This window comes from Lepidochelys kempii, chromosome 1 (genome assembly GCF_965140285.1).
Source record: "Lepidochelys kempii isolate rLepKem1 chromosome 1, rLepKem1.hap1, whole genome shotgun sequence".
Taxonomy (NCBI): Eukaryota; Metazoa; Chordata; order Testudines; family Cheloniidae; genus Lepidochelys; species Lepidochelys kempii.
This window is the reverse complement of record NC_136380.1, coordinates 242,310,677-242,329,289: the sequence shown is the minus strand read 5'-3', so window position 1 is coordinate 242,329,289 and position 18,613 is coordinate 242,310,677. Positions and strand designations below refer to the sequence as shown.

Sequence of the window (18,613 nt, the reverse complement as noted above, 5' to 3'; positions counted from 1 at the left end):
AAGTGTGGTGCTTAGACACTGCCAGACTACTCCATCCAGTAGAGATAAGTTACCCATGCACACTAGCCAAGTACAGTACTTTTACCAAGCCATTTTATAAGCCTGTTAATAGAGTAGGATTGGTAGTCTGCCATCATACTCTCTTAAGGCAGTTGCTTGCTCCTTGTGCCTCAGTACATACTCCTTGATTATGTGTTGGAGGATTAAGATAAAGTGCAGTAAGACCGTTTTGTAACTGACTTAGAGGATCCATGTGAGTTTAGTGCTCTTTAACTTCACACCTTTAATTTGTCTAACTTTTCTGAATGTCCCCATATAGACATGCCCTAATAATACTCTTGCTGTTTACACACTCTTCTGTTGGGCTCCACAGACATTAGGCATAGCTACAGAATAAACTTCTTTCTTGAGTGTCCTCTGCATATTTCTTCTCCTGGGATATGTGCTGACTGGTGCTGTTGAATGATGCAACCTTTTACTGGCAGTGTCTGTTAAAGCGCTCATTCACCCCCTCAGTATAAAAGGGGGAGTGGCAGTGGTTGCTGCCTCAGCCCCTTCCAGCTGCTGATCACAGATGGATGTGAGCCTTCTTTGGATTCAAGATCTTTAGCAGTTGTTGACAGTTAATATCACATGATGGTGGATCCAAAGGTATGTCAGGTGCTCTACAGTTTTCATGGCCTCAGATTTCTGTTCTTGGTACCTAAAGTGCCTAGGAGAAGGTTTCTCATTGCGCTATCTGTGGGACTTCCATGTCATGAGCTAGAAAGGAGAGGCAGAACAGACTCCAGGCTCTTCTACTACAAAAAGTCTTGTCAATTAAAACTACCAGATCTGAGGTTTCTAAGGCTCCTGAAAAGAGAGATAAGAGGCCTGAATTGGCTCTGGGATCTTTGGCTTGAAGGGAGCCTTCTATTTCCAAACCATCAGCCTTGGCACTGAGCTCCAGATCCAAAAACACGAAGCATTTGGTAGCAAAACTCTTGGGCCCAGTTCCAAAAAGGATACTGTCTGTAACTGAAATAGGTTTGAACAATAGACCACTATGCCTGAGGCCTCTGTAGAATTGGGGACCTTTGGTTCTGAAGGGAAAAAAAAAAAAAGTCGAAGAGTAAACATCTTTTGGTGTCTGGCACTTTTCTGGATTCAAATTGTGAGTATGTGGATACGTGACACTAGAGGTTGAGATATAAAAGAGCATAACTGGATCATCTTCAGTTGGTTCCTCAAGAATCTGAGTATTCCAGCAGCACTGATATACTCTTGTGGTTACCACGTAGGTACAAGTGGAACTGTATCCCTAGGATCCTCTCCGTCCTTCGCAAAGACCAGGGGAAAAAAAGTCATTTAGATAAAAATCTGATATTACTCTTTCTCATAAGAGACACAAAGCTGATTCCTTACCATGTGAGTCATCAGTTGTTACCTCCATCTCCCAGGACCCCATCTGGGTCAACCAGGAGAACTTTATCATTTCTGTGGCTGTTGTGAATCCCTACATCAGTGGTATCCCCAATTTCCTTGTCAGATCTGGGTTCAGCTTCGTATTCAGAGGAAGACAGATACAACCATTTAGCCAGAGCCTCAACATTCATTTGAGACAGACTACTGTAAATATATATGTACCCATCTCACTGTGATACTGGACTGGGCAAATCGGCTTGAGTGACAAGTGCCTTCCTTACTGCACCTCGAGTCTTTACAAAATCCCTATCTGTAGTGGCAGCTTTTCTTAGATGACAAGGGATTTTTTGTTTTTTCTGTGTTTTAGATTATTGGCTCCTAAAAGCATCTTTTGAATGCTGTGTTGCAAAAGCTGGGATTTTTGATTAAACAAAAAGAAATACATGTTGATTCCATCATAAAATATCCTTTTCATAAGAGCGCTACTTGACACCAGAATGGCAAGGGCTTACCTCCCAGAGGACAAATTCCTGAAACTGAAATCTACCATTCAGGCTCTACTTCAGAGTCCTCTCAGAAAGCAAGGTTCTTCCTCTCCTTACTGGGTCTTATTGCATCAACAACATGAGGGGCTCATCCTCTGTCTTGGATGAAATGAGACACATCACTGGTTGGCAAGAAACTTCAGACCTGTAGAATGCAACATGGATCTAATACTTATCATTCTAAAGAGAATCCAGAAAACTTTTATGGACCGGAAACATGTACTGAGAGGGAGTGATGTTCAACCATTCCTCTCCTTCTGCAATAACTATAGCAGGCATCTCGAAAACAGGCTGGGGTGCATACCTCACAAACTTTATTTCCAAGAGGTCTGTGGAATAAGCAAGAGTGTCCTCTTCATATCAATGTTCTGGAGTTTAGAGAAATTCCTTTGGCATTCAGATCATTCTTCTGTAGGTGCAAGGATCTCTGCTTTAAGCAGGCAGACAATATGATGGCAACGTATTATGTAAACAAACAAGTCCTCACAGCTTTGCAAGGGGGCAGTGCAGCTTTGGGATTGGTTTATATGTTGATATTTATTCAGTAGCTTTGCATGTGGCAGGGTGTCTCACTGGGTTAGCAGACCAGTTAAGCAAAGACTCTTTCCAGCTGCACAAATGGTCCTTGAAGGAGTGTTTGATCCTGCACATTTTTGCTCTTTGGGGTACTCCTAATAGAGACCTATTTGCCATAAGATTCAACACCAATATCAATACTGTTCAGGAGCAGGAACGAACACTGCCTCTTTAATAGAGGCATTCTTTGTTAATTGGGATACAGAGCTGATGTATGCTTTCCCACCATTCTCTAATGTTGATGGCTGTGAAGAATATCAGACAGGACTCGGCAAGATGACTTATCTCCTCCGCATGGCTGAGATAGCAGTGATACACGGACTTGCCCCTTCTTTCCAAAGGGAATTACAGACACTTATCTGTCACCACATGTTCTCTCGCAGCAGCAAGTGAAAGTGTACCATCCAGATCAACTTTTTTGTTGCATCTGACTCTGTGGACAATAGGACTCAGAGTTAGAGAGACCTTTCTCTGTAGACTTACAACACGTTTTACTTCACACTAAAAGACAATCACCCGGGAAACTGGGAAATATAACCATTTAAAATGGGAAAGGTTTCCCCTGAGAAGTATCTGAGAAGGGTATTGATCTTATGTCAGTTCCTTTTTAGTCCATATTAAAGTATTTGATGTTTTTAAAGAATAATCATTTATCTATTGCACCAGTCAAGGTATATTTAACCTCAGTAGTGGCTTTTCATATACCAATAGATACTAATTCTATATTTTTGTCATGATATTAAGAAGTTTCTGAAAGATTTATTAAATCTTTATCCCTGGGTGAGAGCTTATCCTCTCATGGAAATTAAACTTAGTGCTAACACAGCTTATGGTTCCATCCTTTGAACCTTTATCTTGTTCTCTATTTTTAATATGGCAACTAAAATTACGTTTATTATAGCAACAACTTCAGCCCGGAGAGTTAGTGAACTTAATGGCTGACCATCCATTTACAATGTTTCATAAAGATAAAGTAGTTCTTAGTTCTCACTCAAAATTTATACCAAAAGTAATTTTGGATTTCCATGTCAGTCAATCCATTACTTTAACAGTGGATCCAACCCCCCCCCCCCCCCACACACACACACATTCACATAAAAAGTGAGGTAAAGTTACATTGCTTGGATGCTAAAGGAGTGTTAGCTTTCTATTTAAATAGCAAGGATTTTAGAACTTCACGTAAACTGTTTGTTTCATATGCCTCATGATCTTCTCCCTGCTCTGCTGAGAGCACACTTTGCTGGAGCAGTGGCTGGCTGCTTCTACAACATGTTTGTGGCATGACCCACTAATGGAAGTTTGTAAAGTGGCCACGTGTAGTTCGGTACCTGTATTTACTAAACATTACATGTTTAGATATCACAACTAGAGAGGATGCCCAGTTTGGTACATCAGTTCTTTATTTAATTAGAACTCCTTGCCATCCATCTTTTTCCCCCTATATATTACTGTTGATTAAACTGTCCCAAGAGTGTGACTGTGCAGAGGACACGGAAAGAAATGAAGCTTACTTGTAACCAAGGTTCTTCAAGATGGACTCTGCATATTCACATTCCTCGTCCTCCTTCCCCTCTTTTGCAGAGCCCTAGTTATTCCTGGGCTTGCATTAGCAGTGGAAGGAACTGATTTAGCAACTGCTGCCAGTGCCGTAATCAAGCATTTTAATGCCCGGGGTGAGGAAACATATATGTGCTACCTAATGGTTTTTTCATCATTTTTTCCACCCCTGTGGCTTTGCACCTTGGGCAGCTGCCCTGCTTGCTCTACCCTGGTTACAGTCCAGACTGCTGCCACATCCACTCTTATATCCCTGTCCTCAGAACATATGTGAAAGCTGAGGAGAGGGACTGCGAGAGGATGCATGAACACTCAAATAGGCACTGCTAGTAGGAAGCTGCACTGTCAGTGTATCCAAGTGTGTGAATCTCTTATAGGTAAGTAACCTTCATTTATTGCTGCAGTTGTGTGTGAACCTATATTGTTCACTTTTGTCCTTCTCGTCCACACTCTGTTATCCTCACTTATTGCTCAGACTGCTGGTCTGCTTCTCTAAACTCTCCCTGCACCTGATGAGCATGCATACACACTTGCCACCTCACCCCTAGATGGAAATGATTCTGTCTAAACACCAGGACTGGTAGTACTCGGTCCTGATATAAATGTATTTTTAAATAGTCTAGCTAGGGAACTACTAGCTAGAAATGCACACTTCATACTGTTGGAAAGCTAGGATTATTTCTCCCAAATCATCACACACTCGTTCTTGCGACATAGCATCCATTTCTTGCCCTGAAAGTACAGTATACTAAACCTCTTAGAAGTACAACATCCTGACTTTAAAAAGAAACCCAGTAGATTTTTCCTAAGGATTCTAATCTTTTGGTATTAAACTTGTTTTTTGTACCCTCAAGGCCTCTGCAGCTAACACTAAGACACCTGGCTTTACAAGTAAGTGACTATAAAAAGTACAAACAAGAATATTAAACTTCACATTTTCTGCAAAATTGACAATGTTAATGCATGATGGTTTAAAAGATTAATGGCAACCTACCTAACATGCTTTATGAATAATACCAATAATACTTATCCCACAACACACCATGTATTAGGGATGTGTCCAATTTTTGTACTAAATACAAGAATTGATACATGTTCATGTTAAACAGTATTATAACCTTATTTGGATTTTTTTTATACCTGAAGCTGCAATTAGTCCTCCATCTACCCCATAGCTTTTTCATTAATTATAGCAGTTGAGGACACATGTGCATTCATGAAATGCTTCCCCTTTCAAAGAACATTCATCTCCCCTAACCCCATCTAGCCTGCTGTAGCATTGTGGCAATATACAGTTGCACTCTCCACCTTTGTACTTTTTCTGTTTGCTTATGTGAAGTAGTGACCTGATATCTAAATCTTGTGGCTGGTTAGTGACACTGAAGATAGTTCAGTTGTGGTGGGAGTGGGACTGAGCAAATCAAGGCTTTTCTTCAAGTCTCTCCCTCTTCTTCCTTCTTGCAATTTACCTTCTCTCTGTGGTTTAGATCTGTGTGTATGTGTTGGTAAAGCATTCTTCAGCAGGTGCTTCCTTCCTCCATCCCATGCTGGATCGCCTGGCTTCTGTGACAGTCTTCTCTCCTCCCCCCCCCCCCTTCCTTTTTAGTTTCTGTATAATCTGGATTGTTTTTGTTCCCCTGCTGTACTTCAGGCAGAGATATCTCCTAAAGAAGTGCCTCTTACTGTGGCTTTGTTGAACCAATACAATCAAATGCATGTGACTTCTTTATAACCTGATGAATGGGCTTTTTATACAGCCCTAAAAACCTGTGCTTGACTTTCTGCTTTTGTATTTTAATTCTCCATTGACAGAAAGTGAACAAAAGAACCATTTTCTTTGCATTTATTCCAACCACCACAGTCTTTTGTACTGCTGAGTGATGTTTTCTTTCTTGTGGCTGAGCGGTACTGTGTAGTTGTAATGTGTGGCATAGAAGTGGCTCAGTGAAATGGGGACCCATTGCTCTGAAAGATTTGATAGCCTGTGATGGGGAAAATAATGCACTAGCACTTACTTCTGTAAGTGGGTAGAAGGAGTCCTGGAGGATGTCCAGATGGAGCATGTCTCAAAGACTGGGGCTGTTACTTCTCAATGCAACTAGTCTGACCTTTTCGAAAAAGGTTGTGATGTCAGCATATTGTTAAGACTCTGCTCGGACTTAAAGCACAAAGTGGTTTAGGTGGTAAGGATGAGGTAAAGAGTTGCTTTTTAAAAAAGAAAGATTAAAACTTGAGTCTGAAGATGAGCAAAAGGTTTGGGATAATAAATCTCGGCAGAAGATTGGGATTGTATTTGCTGTAGACAGTTTGAGGAGGGGATCCAGTTTAAGCCTCCCAGTGCAAAACTTGGCACCAAGGACTTTAACGGCAAGCTGTTAGGTGGCAGTATTCATAATTTAATTGTGCCTTTTGTGTATTAAACATTTACATGCATCTATCTTGCTTTGTTCAAACAAGTTAATTATTTTTATACCCCTGCCTATTTTCTCTGGTGACTGGCATTTGGCTTATTGTTACAAACTGGTTTGCTGTATTCACCATGTTGTCTTTTATCGTGGATTGTAAGCTTTTTGGCCAGGGACTCTTGTTTGTACAATGCCTCGCCTAATGGGATTGTAGATGGTACTGCAGTATATGTAAATTGGAATATGTTTGACTATAACAGGGTAGCTAAGGACCTCTGATACATCCAGACCTTGTTGCCCTATATTTTCTTAGTTTCTTGCATTCTCCTATTCCTCTATTTTTATGTTTTACACACCAATGCTTGTCAGTAAAGGTAATTGTTTTAGGGAACAGGAAAAAGCAGTGGTTCTATCAAAGGATGCTTACTGGGACTCTCTTCTGCACATCTGAAATAATATAGCAACATCGGAGTTACTGTCTCCATTGGCTGTTCCTGACGTACACAATGTACACTTTGTGCTGAGATTGTTACTGGCTGAAGCAAGTAACAAGCTCTGCTGGTTGTTAGGAAGTAATATCATAGGTTGTCCCAAAATTCTTTGCTGAGCACAATCTGCCCCAAACTCCTGTGGGCTGTGTCCCTTGTATGCTATGGACTCCTGGAGTATGGGGTGAGGACCTCATTTCTGGGCTCTACAGGCCAGGACTGCAGTTGGTGCAACCCTCTACTGAACAGTAAAAGAAAACAATTGCACATCCAGAGCTTACTTATAGGTTTTAAGCCTGTGGGTATGTGCTAAAGGGAGAGCAGCGTCCGTGATCTTATTTAGCCTTGAGGAGGCAGCACCCCACCCAGAAGGGCAGTAACATATGGCAAAGCCAGGGTTCTTTGCCCCTGCTTCTTTCCACCTATTACCCAAAAAGCTAGCCTGAAACTTAGCAGGAAAAGCTGTAATGAGGGAGGTCTGCTTGCACTGTAGCTGGGTCAAACTCAAAGGCGTCTAGTTATTTGTCTGGAAGCTGCTTTGCAGGGGAGCGTTGGCACCCTGCTGTATTCTGTGTTCTCTGTGCCTGTCAGCTGGTTTTATAACAATCACATGCTGTGCTCTTGTGTAGCTAAGAGAGGGAGGAGGGGTTTTATTCAGCACTCGCTGGTACAAATGTTTTTCTGCACAAAGGTTAGATTCCACATAGCCATATGCCTTTGTTCTCGTGGAGATCACATCTGCCTCACTTGGACAAATGTGGGGGAAGGGACTTGAGGCAACATTTCTAGCATCCCCGGTTATTGAAAGAGAGGCTACCTGTATGTTCCCTTTCACAAGCTACATAAAACTTCCTGCCTTAGGTTATTGCTGAGTCCTAAATATGCAGGACAAAACCACTTCCCAATTTAGTAAGGGTATGTCTACTTGGCCGACATTAAAGCGCTGCCACAGCAGTGCTTTAAAGTTGCTGTGTAGTCGCGGCTCCAGCACTGGGGGAGAGCTCTCCCAGTGCTGTAAAACACCACCCCCATGAGGGGAATAGCTTCCAGTGCTCCAGCACTATCTCCATTGGCACGTTACAGCGCTGAAACTTGCATCGCTCAGGGTTGTGTTTTCACACCGCTGAGCGAGGAGTGTTTCAGCGCTGTAAGTGGCAGTGTAGACAAGCCTAAGTGTTTTCTCTGCAAGTTCAGTGTTAGGCAACTTGCCTTTGTCATACTGCTGCTTTGGGGTTTAGCATATCTACAAAAGCCATGGAGAAGGGTATGTGAGAACCTTCTGTGGCAGGTGCAGTTCTTCACAGCTCTTACATTCTTCCATTTGGGAAACGGTCCTTTCCCTGAGCAGATGCATATGTGGAGGGATCTCCGTGTTCGTCAGTACTGAACACTGGCACACAGATCAGTAGCTGGTCATGAACGTAGAGCAAACAAACCCTCTTTCATCCAGTGACAAAGGGAGTAATTACTTCTAACTAAAAAAGATATATTAAGATTGCAGAGGCCAAAATGAGTGACCCTACAACTTCTTTTTCCTCAACAAATGCTTGAATGTTGGTGCCTATTCCTTTAATCAGTGCCTGCAGGAAGTTATCCATGACCAGTTCTCCAAAACCATTTCAAAGTGTTGTTAAATTGTGTGTGGTTTTTTAAAAATGTGACAAGCAGAGGAAAAGTGCTAAATTCCAATAACTTGGAGGCATTCAGCACACATTGACCAGTAGCCAAGCTGCAAAGAGCTTTGCACAGTACTACTGAAGAATTCACTCTTTCTGGTCCTTGTGACAGCTATTCTTGCTGACTGCTGCTCTGAGCACCACCCTACTGGAGCCTGTATTGGACTGACTTACAGAGAGTTGTCTTGTCTACACTTGTCTACAGGCCTTGTCTCTACTTTAATATGAATTAGCTTTCAAGTGTAATCTGTATTTACAGCACAATTTCAAGTGCAATTCTAGAATAACTAGAAAGGCAAGATTTTTTTTTTTAGGAACATTGCACTTCTTTCAAAGCCACTTTTTACACCACAAAGGGCATAAGCTGAAGAAACTCTAAATGTACAATAGTCTTTAAAAAGGAAACCAATTAACATAATCTTCTGCCAAAAGCGGCCAATTGGTAAGTGTTATCACCAGCATTGGGACGTGGTGGCTTCACTCAGAATGAAACTAACTGTATTGGATGTCAAGGGACCACAAAGATGGTAGTATTTTTAATGTTGCTTTAATGCCCTCCTTGGCCTACCTCTACAGCACATAATGGACAATGCCTTCAAGTTATTGGAATCTATAACTTTTTGCATGCCACCTCCAAAAAGTATTGAATAACTTGAAAGTCAAACTTTACACTTTATCCATCTGTTATACACTCTGGCTTGTTTCTTTTCCAGTAAGTTGATGTATAAACATAAGAATGGCTATACTGGGTCAGCCCAAAGGTTCATCCAGCCCAGTATCCTGTCTGCCGACAGTGGCCAATGCCAGGTGCCCCAGAGGGAGTGAACCTAACAGGTAATGATCAAGTGATCTCTCTCCTGCCATCCATTTCCAGCCTCTGACAAACAGAGGCTAGGGACACCATTCCTTACCCATCCTGGCTAATAGCCATTAACAGACTTAATCTCCATGAATTTATCCAGTTCTCTTTTAAATCCTGTTATAGTGAGACCTCCAAGTTCATGTCCTTGTTTTATGACTTGTCATATCAGCATTGAGTTTAATATGATCACAACGGTCCCATTTGCTCACAATCTAATCAACGTCCATCTTCCAGCATATATCCTAAAGAAAGGATCAAATGTCAATATGAAAATGCCATGTTCTACGTTATCTGACTGTAAAATAATGGTTAACCAAGACACACACACATGAATATGATCATGACTTACTGCCTTGCCCTCAAAACACTACTATACAGAGTGGTGCCTCTGTTTGGAATAAATTCAGCACCGTTTTTTCCATAGCGTGATTCTAGACTGAACCTAGTCTTGGGACCCATATGATGCAAGCTTCAGGGCCCATGTGGGGTTTGGCATAACAAACAGTTCAGCTTTGAGACCTAGGAAGTCCAGAGCTCTAAAGTCTTGAACTACATAGATATGTACACTGCCAATTAGCCACATGAAGTCCCAAGGTAATCAAGTAATGGCTGTGCTCAGAAAGGAGTCTCATAATAGCAGGGTTCTAGTTCTTTTTGGCAGCTTTAAGAAGTGCACATGTTGGTAAATAAAAAAAACTTTGGTCTCCAGTACTCCTGTGGCTGCAGCAAAATATCATGAGTCTGGCCTGGCAGAAGCTCAGAAATAGATGTCTGATAACCTCAGAGGACATGCCACTGTAGGGTCTGAGCGCACGCACACGTACCTGAAGAGTCAGTGTCCGCCTTCTCTTCAGGAGTCTAATCCATGCCTTACCACTTCTCCTTTCTAGCTGGCTAGCATTACAGATCTGAAAGGGTGGTGGCAGTCAATGGATCTTTAGCTTGTTTTAAGTGGATTGTAGTGTACTTGTCCAGGTGGCATCAGACTAACAAATGGATGGCCAGATGAGATTTTCCTAAAAGTGATGATGGGGAGGAAGGTATCGCTAGCTAACAAATAAAATGTGAGCTGAAGTCTTAATTTCAGAATAGTTTAAACAGCCATTTATTTCAAGTGGTCTCTTAGTTGGAGCTCATCAAAATTGAGTGGAAATAAAGAAATACTAATAACTCTCAGCCAACTATGTGTTGTGAATTAACTGCAGTGGAAAATTGAGACACTCTCATTGCTGAACTCTTAAGAAAACAATGAAGGATTGCTAACTTTGACACAGTACTGGTAGCCAAGCATGTTAAATAATCATCTTGTGCTTAATACCAAACCTGCCATCCTGTATAGTACAGGAAGGAATGAATATCTTCCTTTTCCCCCATTTTCCATGTATAACCTGGGTTCAGTATAGGGAGAGGGTGTTTGCTTTTTTTCTGAAACCAGAGGTATTTATTGCCAGATGCAGACCACTCATAGACCAATTTTCTGATCCACTCTGGGAAACTAAGAGTGGTTTTCTTTGGGGAGAGGGGGGGATCTTAAACGTAAGACTTTTAAAATAAAATTCTAAAAATCAAGCCTTTAATATTACAGGATAAAAATGGAAGAGGGTAGGTTTCAAAGATATTGGTATGCCGGGCTCATTCTAAATGCTTTCACATTCTCGGAAACTAATGCTGAGTACATCTCTAGAAGCTATTTTGTAGCTTGTTTAAAAAAAAAAAAGGTGTATGAAGTATTTATTACAGAAAGTCGCTTGATGACAAGCAGTTCCCACTGTAAACAAGATGTATGCTACAAAAATATGCCCATTGCAGGCAGTGGATGTCAGCAGTGAGTGTAGCTGAACTAGTATAGAGTATATCAGCATAGCTGTTAATTTAAAGCAGTTCTTAAGGCTGTGGAGAGACGTGAGGTTATGGTGGATTTCAAACTGTGCAGGAGTTTGCAATTTTCTGCTGCTGTTTGTGTGCCAATCTGCCTTCTTCAAGCAATCTTTTGTGAGACCAGGTATTGCTATTCCTTTATGCTGCACTAGTAAGACTGCACCTTGAATGGTGTCCCCGTTTCTGAAAGATTCAAAGCAAAAGTGAAACTTCAAATGGGCTGGAATAAGTCTTCAAAAATTTACTAGGCAGACTAGCTAGAGAACAAAACTCATTTGCCAGATATAGATGCAAAATTAGGCAGGAGGTACCACTGGGTCAGAAGCAGTATGCTAGTGAGAAGTCCAGTCATCTCCAGCTGTTGGGAGGGTCTTTTCTAGTAGGGTGCTCTCCCGGGAACTTGTGTTGCGTAGGTTCTGGATAGCAGCTGTGAAACCTCCCCCTTATATTAACTAAAAACAAAAAAACTTGCAGATATTAATGACTTGAGCCACACATCCACCCATGCCACTAGCCTTCTTCAGTGTTTCCTACAGAAAGATTAAGATTGAAAATGGGTCCAGTGTCAAACTCAACATGGCATTACCCCAGACCCTGTTGTGGGAGACACTGTGTAATTTAATTATTAACCAATCACAATGTTTTTACTTTATTATTAACCAACTGTAGTTGATGAAATAATACTTTTGGTCAGAATAACCAAGTAAATATAAATATATATGAAAATAGTAAATGAAACAATGAATTTACACCACTGTGGTTCTTTTGGATTATGCTGATTGCTAATTTGGCTCCTGAACCACTGAGATCTGAGTATCACCGGTTTAAATGATCTAAAATCTAAACAGGCAGCCTTTCAGAAGGGGTGTGCTGAGTCTTCATTTATTCACTCTAAGGTTTCACATGCAAGTAATACATTTTAACGTTTTTAGAAGGCCTCTCCATAAGTCTATATTGTGTAACTAAATTATTGTTGTATGTAAAGTAAACAAGGTTTTAAAAATGTTTAAGAAGCTTCATTTAAAATTAAATTAAAATGCAAATCTTATCAGTTTAGTGCAGTGGTTCTTAACCTGGGGTGCATGCACCCCCTGGAGGTGAGAGGTGCCCTTTCTGGGGGTGTGAGACATGCAAGATTTGTTTAGAAGGTAAATCACCAAAAACACAAATTAAGCACAGGCACATAAGTACAACTAATTTGTTTCATCAAATCTATGTATTAACGTAATTATAAATTTAACAATTACTGTAATATACAAAATTTGTAAGTTTTCAAGCTAATTGTAGTGTAATTTTTGATACAGGGTGAGAGAACATATTTTGAGAACTCCAGACTGTCAGCAGGCTGAGCGGGGCCGGGTGTAGTGTATTAAATTGCTCCACATAGGGGTATGCTACTTACAGCTGCCAGTCCTGGTGCTCTGCAAGTAGCACATTCCTACGGGGAGAAATTTCATGCACTACAGTGGCAGACAAAACCCCAGACCGGCGGCGGGCTGAGCCGCTTAGCCCGCCGCCGGTCTGGGGTTCTGTCCGCCGGCTTCTGCCAGCCTGGTCCCAACCGCCAGCCCCGCTCAGCCTGCTGCGGGCCTGGGGTTCCATTCACCCAGGCTGGCAGCGGGCTGAGCGGGGGCAACGGCTAGAACCCCGGCTGGCAGCAGTGTGCCAGTAAAAATCCACTCATGTGCCACAGGTTGCCAACCCCTGATTTAATGTTTGCTCATTGCAGTGGCTGGCTTCCTCCCTTAGTGACTGCACCACCACTCCTAATTTCAGGGGCAGGTCATCACTCCGTATCAGTGGAGTCTCTAGTTGCCATGTGGTTGTACAGCAGTTTCATATCTGGAATGGGCAATGCATAACACTAGAAATCCATTCATCCCCCTCCTCACCGCCTCACATGATGCATTCTGTATAACAGGTGTATGACATGAGAAGCATCTATTTATAGTCCTTTCCTTCAACATTTTAACAGAACTCAGTGGAGAAGGGGGAAAGGGTAAAATTCTGAAGCTTGTGTATTTAAAATACAAAACTAACTGACTTTCTCTAAAAGCTCCTTTTGGGTTTGATACCAGTTGCCCTCTATGTTCTTCAGTTAAAACTGGAGACCTGAGACAGCATTTCCTGGCCCTGTGTCAGGGTGACATTACGTATTGCATTACCTAGCTAGTAATCTTCAAGGAATAATGGGAATTGTAGTCAGGCATAAGTTGTGATGTCCTGTACTTAATTTCACACCAACTCATGCTTGTTCTTCCTCCCCTCATCTCCAAAGATATGTCTTAAGTTTTATATACACAACACCATTTAAAAAAAAAAATCAAACTCCTTCCTCTCTCATCTCTGCTTCCAACTCTACACAGCAGTGGGAAAGCTTTACCAAGGATAAATATCTAAATCAAATAGATAATTTCCCTTGTGAAATCAGTCAGACAATAGCATTCATAGAGAATTCCTGTAAAGCACAAACCAGCTTTTCTTACTATTTAAATTTTGATGAGAATTGAAAGCTTCTAAAAATGCCTCTTGTCTCTGGCAGGGTTGGGTTTCAAAGTGTGACTGTCTCTGGGTAAATCTTCTTTGCAATCAAGAGTTGCAGTTGCAGCATGTGGATATACTTGAGCTAGCTTTGATGTCCGCATGCAGTCTGCAAAGATGGTCCGTGGATATCCGCAGATTTGCAGGGCTCTCGATATAAAATTTGGATCCGCAGCCATCCAGGATCCACAAACGTAGTCCGGATGGCTGCGGATTTTCAGGGCTCTATTGATCTAGCTGCTGTCTTGAGTAGTGAAGTCAGGACCGCATGGATGGTAGCTGCTTGAGTATGTATCTAGGGCAGGGGTGGGCAAACCTTCTGGCCCAAGGGCCGCATCAGGGTTGTGTTAACGGTATGGAGGGCTGGGTAGGGAAGGCTGTGCCTCCCCAAACAGCCTGGTCCCCTGCCCCTCCCACTTCTTCCCCCCTGACTGCCCCCCTCAGTGCCCCCAACCCATCCAACTTCCCCTACTCCTTGTCCCCTGACCATCCCCTCCCGGGACCCCTGTTCCCTATCCAACCCCCCCCTCCCTGTCCCCTGACCCCTATCCGACTGCCCCCGACTCCTATCCACACTCCCGCTCCCTGACAGGCCCCCCAGGACTCCCACTCCCAACCCTCCTTGTTCCCCATCCCCTGACCACAGTGCAGGACTGTCCCGTGGCCCATAGTTGGCCCACCTCTGATCTAGGGTCCCAGTCAGACAAGACTAGCCTGGGACCCTGGGTATGCTGCAGTCTCACATTGTGATTGCAGTGTGGACATACCCTCAGTGTTGGACACACTCTTCTTGTCCCCAGTAGAAATCCTAAACAAAGGGTCGCTACACCAACCCTTAGAGTTGCATATGCATTTGTTCTGCTGGGCTACTGGGAAGTGTTGACTTTTGAGGGAATGTTCTTTATGTAAGTTATACCTTCTAAGGTGAAGCAAAGGATCCTTGCTGTTATGAGAGGCAGGTGTCGGTATCCTTCCTAGAGCTCTGGTACTCTGTTTTCCCCTTGTCATGAATGATGGCTGTTGAATAATGCACCGCCTGGAAGCTAGGCTAGTGTCATGCTCCAGTGACATACTTCTACCTCTCTCTAACACTGGCAGTTCCTCATTCGTTCAGCCTAATGGGACATAGGAGAGCACAGGAGAGGGAGTTACTGTTTCTACATTTGAAATACATTTCAATATATACCTTAGTAAGAACCAAAATATTTCATCGTCGTCTTAACCAGATACTTTATTTTGGGGGGAAAAATAAGAGTATTGAAAAACCTCAAAACTTTGGCTCACATTAAATATTAATGCCTTAATGTTTTCTTGAACATTAACTTTATAGCCTGATTGCAGGAAGGAAATGGAAAAACACTGTTGCTTGGCAGCAATTTGGTTTGTGTGCATGGTACCTAATGTTGCCATGTCTCAAGGTGCTTGCTGTCTCAGTTCCTCCTATCACTACTGTAAAGAGCTTGGTGTTTTATTCATTTATTAGCATATCTCCAATATGCAAGCAGAATTTGGAATGTAGTTCATAATTAAGTGTTCCTAAAATCCACACAAATTAAAACTTTTTTCCTCATACTAGAAATAAAAAAGCCTGATGTTTTGGGTCTTAAAGTGTATCCCGAGGCTAAACAAATTTAGGCTCTGCTAGACAGTGAAGTAGGGGAATAATGGATTCCTTAATTTAAGATCATTCAGTCAAGATCCCTTGCTTCCAGCCCCTCTTGTTTTAAAAACAATAACGGTTAGTTTGAACACTTTATTTGATTCTGCTGTAGTCTGACAGGCCTTAGTTACATTAGGGAATCCCTCTCTGTCTGTTTAGCCCATGTCAGGTGTGCTGGAATTCAAATTCCAGTCCTACCTTTCTGTAAGGTCTGATCTTGGAAAGTGTACATTGTAACAAGGCTGACCTATGAAGGAGGCCTTATAGCATGCAGAGTATTGTAGTGCAAAGCAGATCCAAACCTTAAAGGAATTATTTAAAATAAATCTGGAACAAAAAATCCTAATGATAAAGAGGTGTCCTGTTACTGGGTGGAGATTGTAAAATTGTCAATGATGCTGAAAAGCAGAGATGTTTTTGTATTTGGAATGAAGCTGGATGTTGTATTTACTTTCAATTTCTATTCCAACAGTAGTAAGATGCTGTTTAATATTCTCCTTTCTTTAAAATATATTTTTTTTAAGTCTGGTCTGGATAATTTTCACACTGGAGTTCTAAGGATTGACTGAGGAGTTTTGCATCATTGATGTTAGATTTTAATAAACTTCGGCAAGTTCCAGAGGGAGACAGGAGTCATTGCTATGCCAGTAGTTAAAGTAAACCAGGTTACTAGCTAACTGTAGGTCTGGAAGCCTGGCTTCGATCCTGAGCAAAATAATACAGTGGCTGTTACGAGACTATCACTGAAGAATAAAAGGACACAAATATAAATGTGACAATGTAATTTTATGAAAAACAGGTCTTGTCAAATGAACTGTGTCCAGTTTTGGTGTCAGTAAATTAAGAAGGATGTTGGAAAAAATGGAAAGTTTAGAAAAGAGCTACAAAATGAATCTAGGTCTAAGAAACGCTCATTACAATAAAAGACTGAAGCTTAATTCTTTTAGCTTGTTGAAGAGGTTAAGAGGCAACATCATGGTCTAGAAGTACTTACACTGGGAGAAGACTCTTTAATCCTAGCTGTTTAACCTCAAAGACATAAGATCCAGTGGTTCAAAGTTGAAGCTAGACATATTCAAACTGGAAATAAAGTACAAATTAACATTCAGGGTAATGAACCATTGGTACATTATATAAAGGGGATATGGCAGATTCTCTGTATCTTGAAGGGACTAAATCAACATTGGAAGCTTCCTTAAGAGATGCAGTAGTTAACTACAAGTTATTGGGCTTGATGCAGGAATTACTAAGGTGTGAAGTTCTGCGGCTATCATACATGAGGTCAGACTAGATCAGGGGTTCTCAAACTGAGGGTCAGGACCCCGCAAGGGGTTCTGAGGTTATTACATGGAGGTTCACGAGCTGTTAGCCTCCACCCCAAACTGCGCTTTGCCTCCAGCATTTATAATGGTGGTTAAATATATTAAAAAGTATTTTTAATTTATTAGGGGGGGTTGCACTCAGAGGCTTGCTATGTGAAAGGGGTCACCAGTACAAATGTTTGAGAACCACTGGACTAGATAATCATATTGGAACCATCTGGCCTCTAAATCTTTGACTTGGCCACTAGAACTCTTGGCAGCTTTCTAGAGCAGAGACTTGAAGGGCACAAAAGGCTTCACTTCTCTTCTTTTTCTCCTATTCAATATTGCTATAACTATTTTCTCCTGCTGCGTCCTCAAGATTTACTTTGGCAGCGGAAGTGTTGAGTCCCTGGTGGTATGGATCGCTTCTAATAAACAAAGCAGAATTTTAGTGACCTGTTTCTTTATTTCCTGAAATTGGAATGACTAAAGCATGTCTTCACTTGCTTTGTCCTCTGCATTTTAATGTGCTGGAGAATGGGGGCCATGGAATTGTTGTAGCTAATGACTTTCTCTCTTGTGATTGATAAAACTCCTCCATCTATATTCCTGCCTTATAAAACAGGATTCTGGAGTTACTTTTTTTCCATTTCCAGATCAAAATCCTGGCCTCTTTCTGCACAGTGGTTTCTTGTAACTAGTATTTGAACCTTTCCATTCAAAAGTGGTTTTTGGTTTAGTTGCTTTATACTCCACACCTGAACATAGCCATTATATGAACAACATACCCTCCTATCTCAATGTCTGTACTTTGACCTGTTAATCTTTTACCCCCAATCAGGGATATTGCAGATTATGTATTCCTTACGCCATCCAATCTTAAACCGAAGTTCGCACCCCTTGATAATCTGTACATTATTCCCTGATAACCAAAAACTTTTACGCTTAAACTATGTACCGTTCACTTTTTTAAACATCTTAATAAAATTTTTATACCACCATCTTCTACATACCTACATAAAAATAATATGCCTCTGTCCAACTTTTGATTTCCTGGTTTTACTACTGGAACATCTAGCAGGACCAGCAGAGATGAACAAATCAACACTTCATAGCACAGTGCAATAGGCATAATTTTCAGCTAAGCAGATTTGAGTGAAATGATAAAATTTACCTGAATTTGATTTGAAGTCATGTTTTACTTGGCTTGCAAATCTTGCATTGAAATTGACTGCAGCCTCACCCTGGCTTATCCTGGGCTACCAGAATTACAATTTTTTTTGTTTCAGAGTAACAGCCGTGTTAGTCTGTATTTGCAAAAAGAAAAGGAGTACTTGTGGCACCTTAGAGACTAACCAACTAATTTTTTTTGTGCCACCTTCCCGTGATTATTAAAGTGTTTAGTCCTAAAACAGATAAGAGATTGAAACTTTGTGTAGGAAGTAATCCTGCACTGGTAGGGGAATAGGCCACATCATTTTGTGGACTTTATAGCTGATGATTTTAATGAAATACACAACTTCACAGAATGTCACTGAATTTTCCAGACTGGTTTGTGCTTGGTATGACCATGGATAACACTTTCAAAAGCATCTGAGTCACTTTTCTGAAAATTTTACACCTTGTCTTGAATTTGAAATTTCAACTCAACGGTTGGCCCGTGTTTGGTTTTGGTGTAAAACGGTGAAAAGCATAATCTTATGTCAGGTTTTTATAT

General features: G+C 41.4%; 1 protein-coding gene across 8 annotated transcripts in view; it reads left to right on the top strand.

Moving 5' to 3' along the window:
- ADIPOR2 (adiponectin receptor 2) overlaps positions 1–18,613 on the top strand; it is a 66,405-nt gene that overhangs the window by 34,568 nt on the left and 13,224 nt on the right. Inside the window, exons 1-2 of one of the 8 annotated variants that reach the window (XM_073320299.2) lie at positions 4,275–4,459; positions 4,937–4,973. The exons of 5 other annotated variants lie outside the window; for them this stretch is intronic. The gene's annotated coding sequence lies outside the window, so the exon portion shown is untranslated. Of the gene's footprint in view, positions 1–4,274; positions 4,460–4,936; positions 4,974–9,363; positions 9,486–18,613 lie in introns of those variants that run through there. 2 more of the 8 variants (XM_073320291.2, XM_073320309.2) reach the window with 2 other exon arrangements.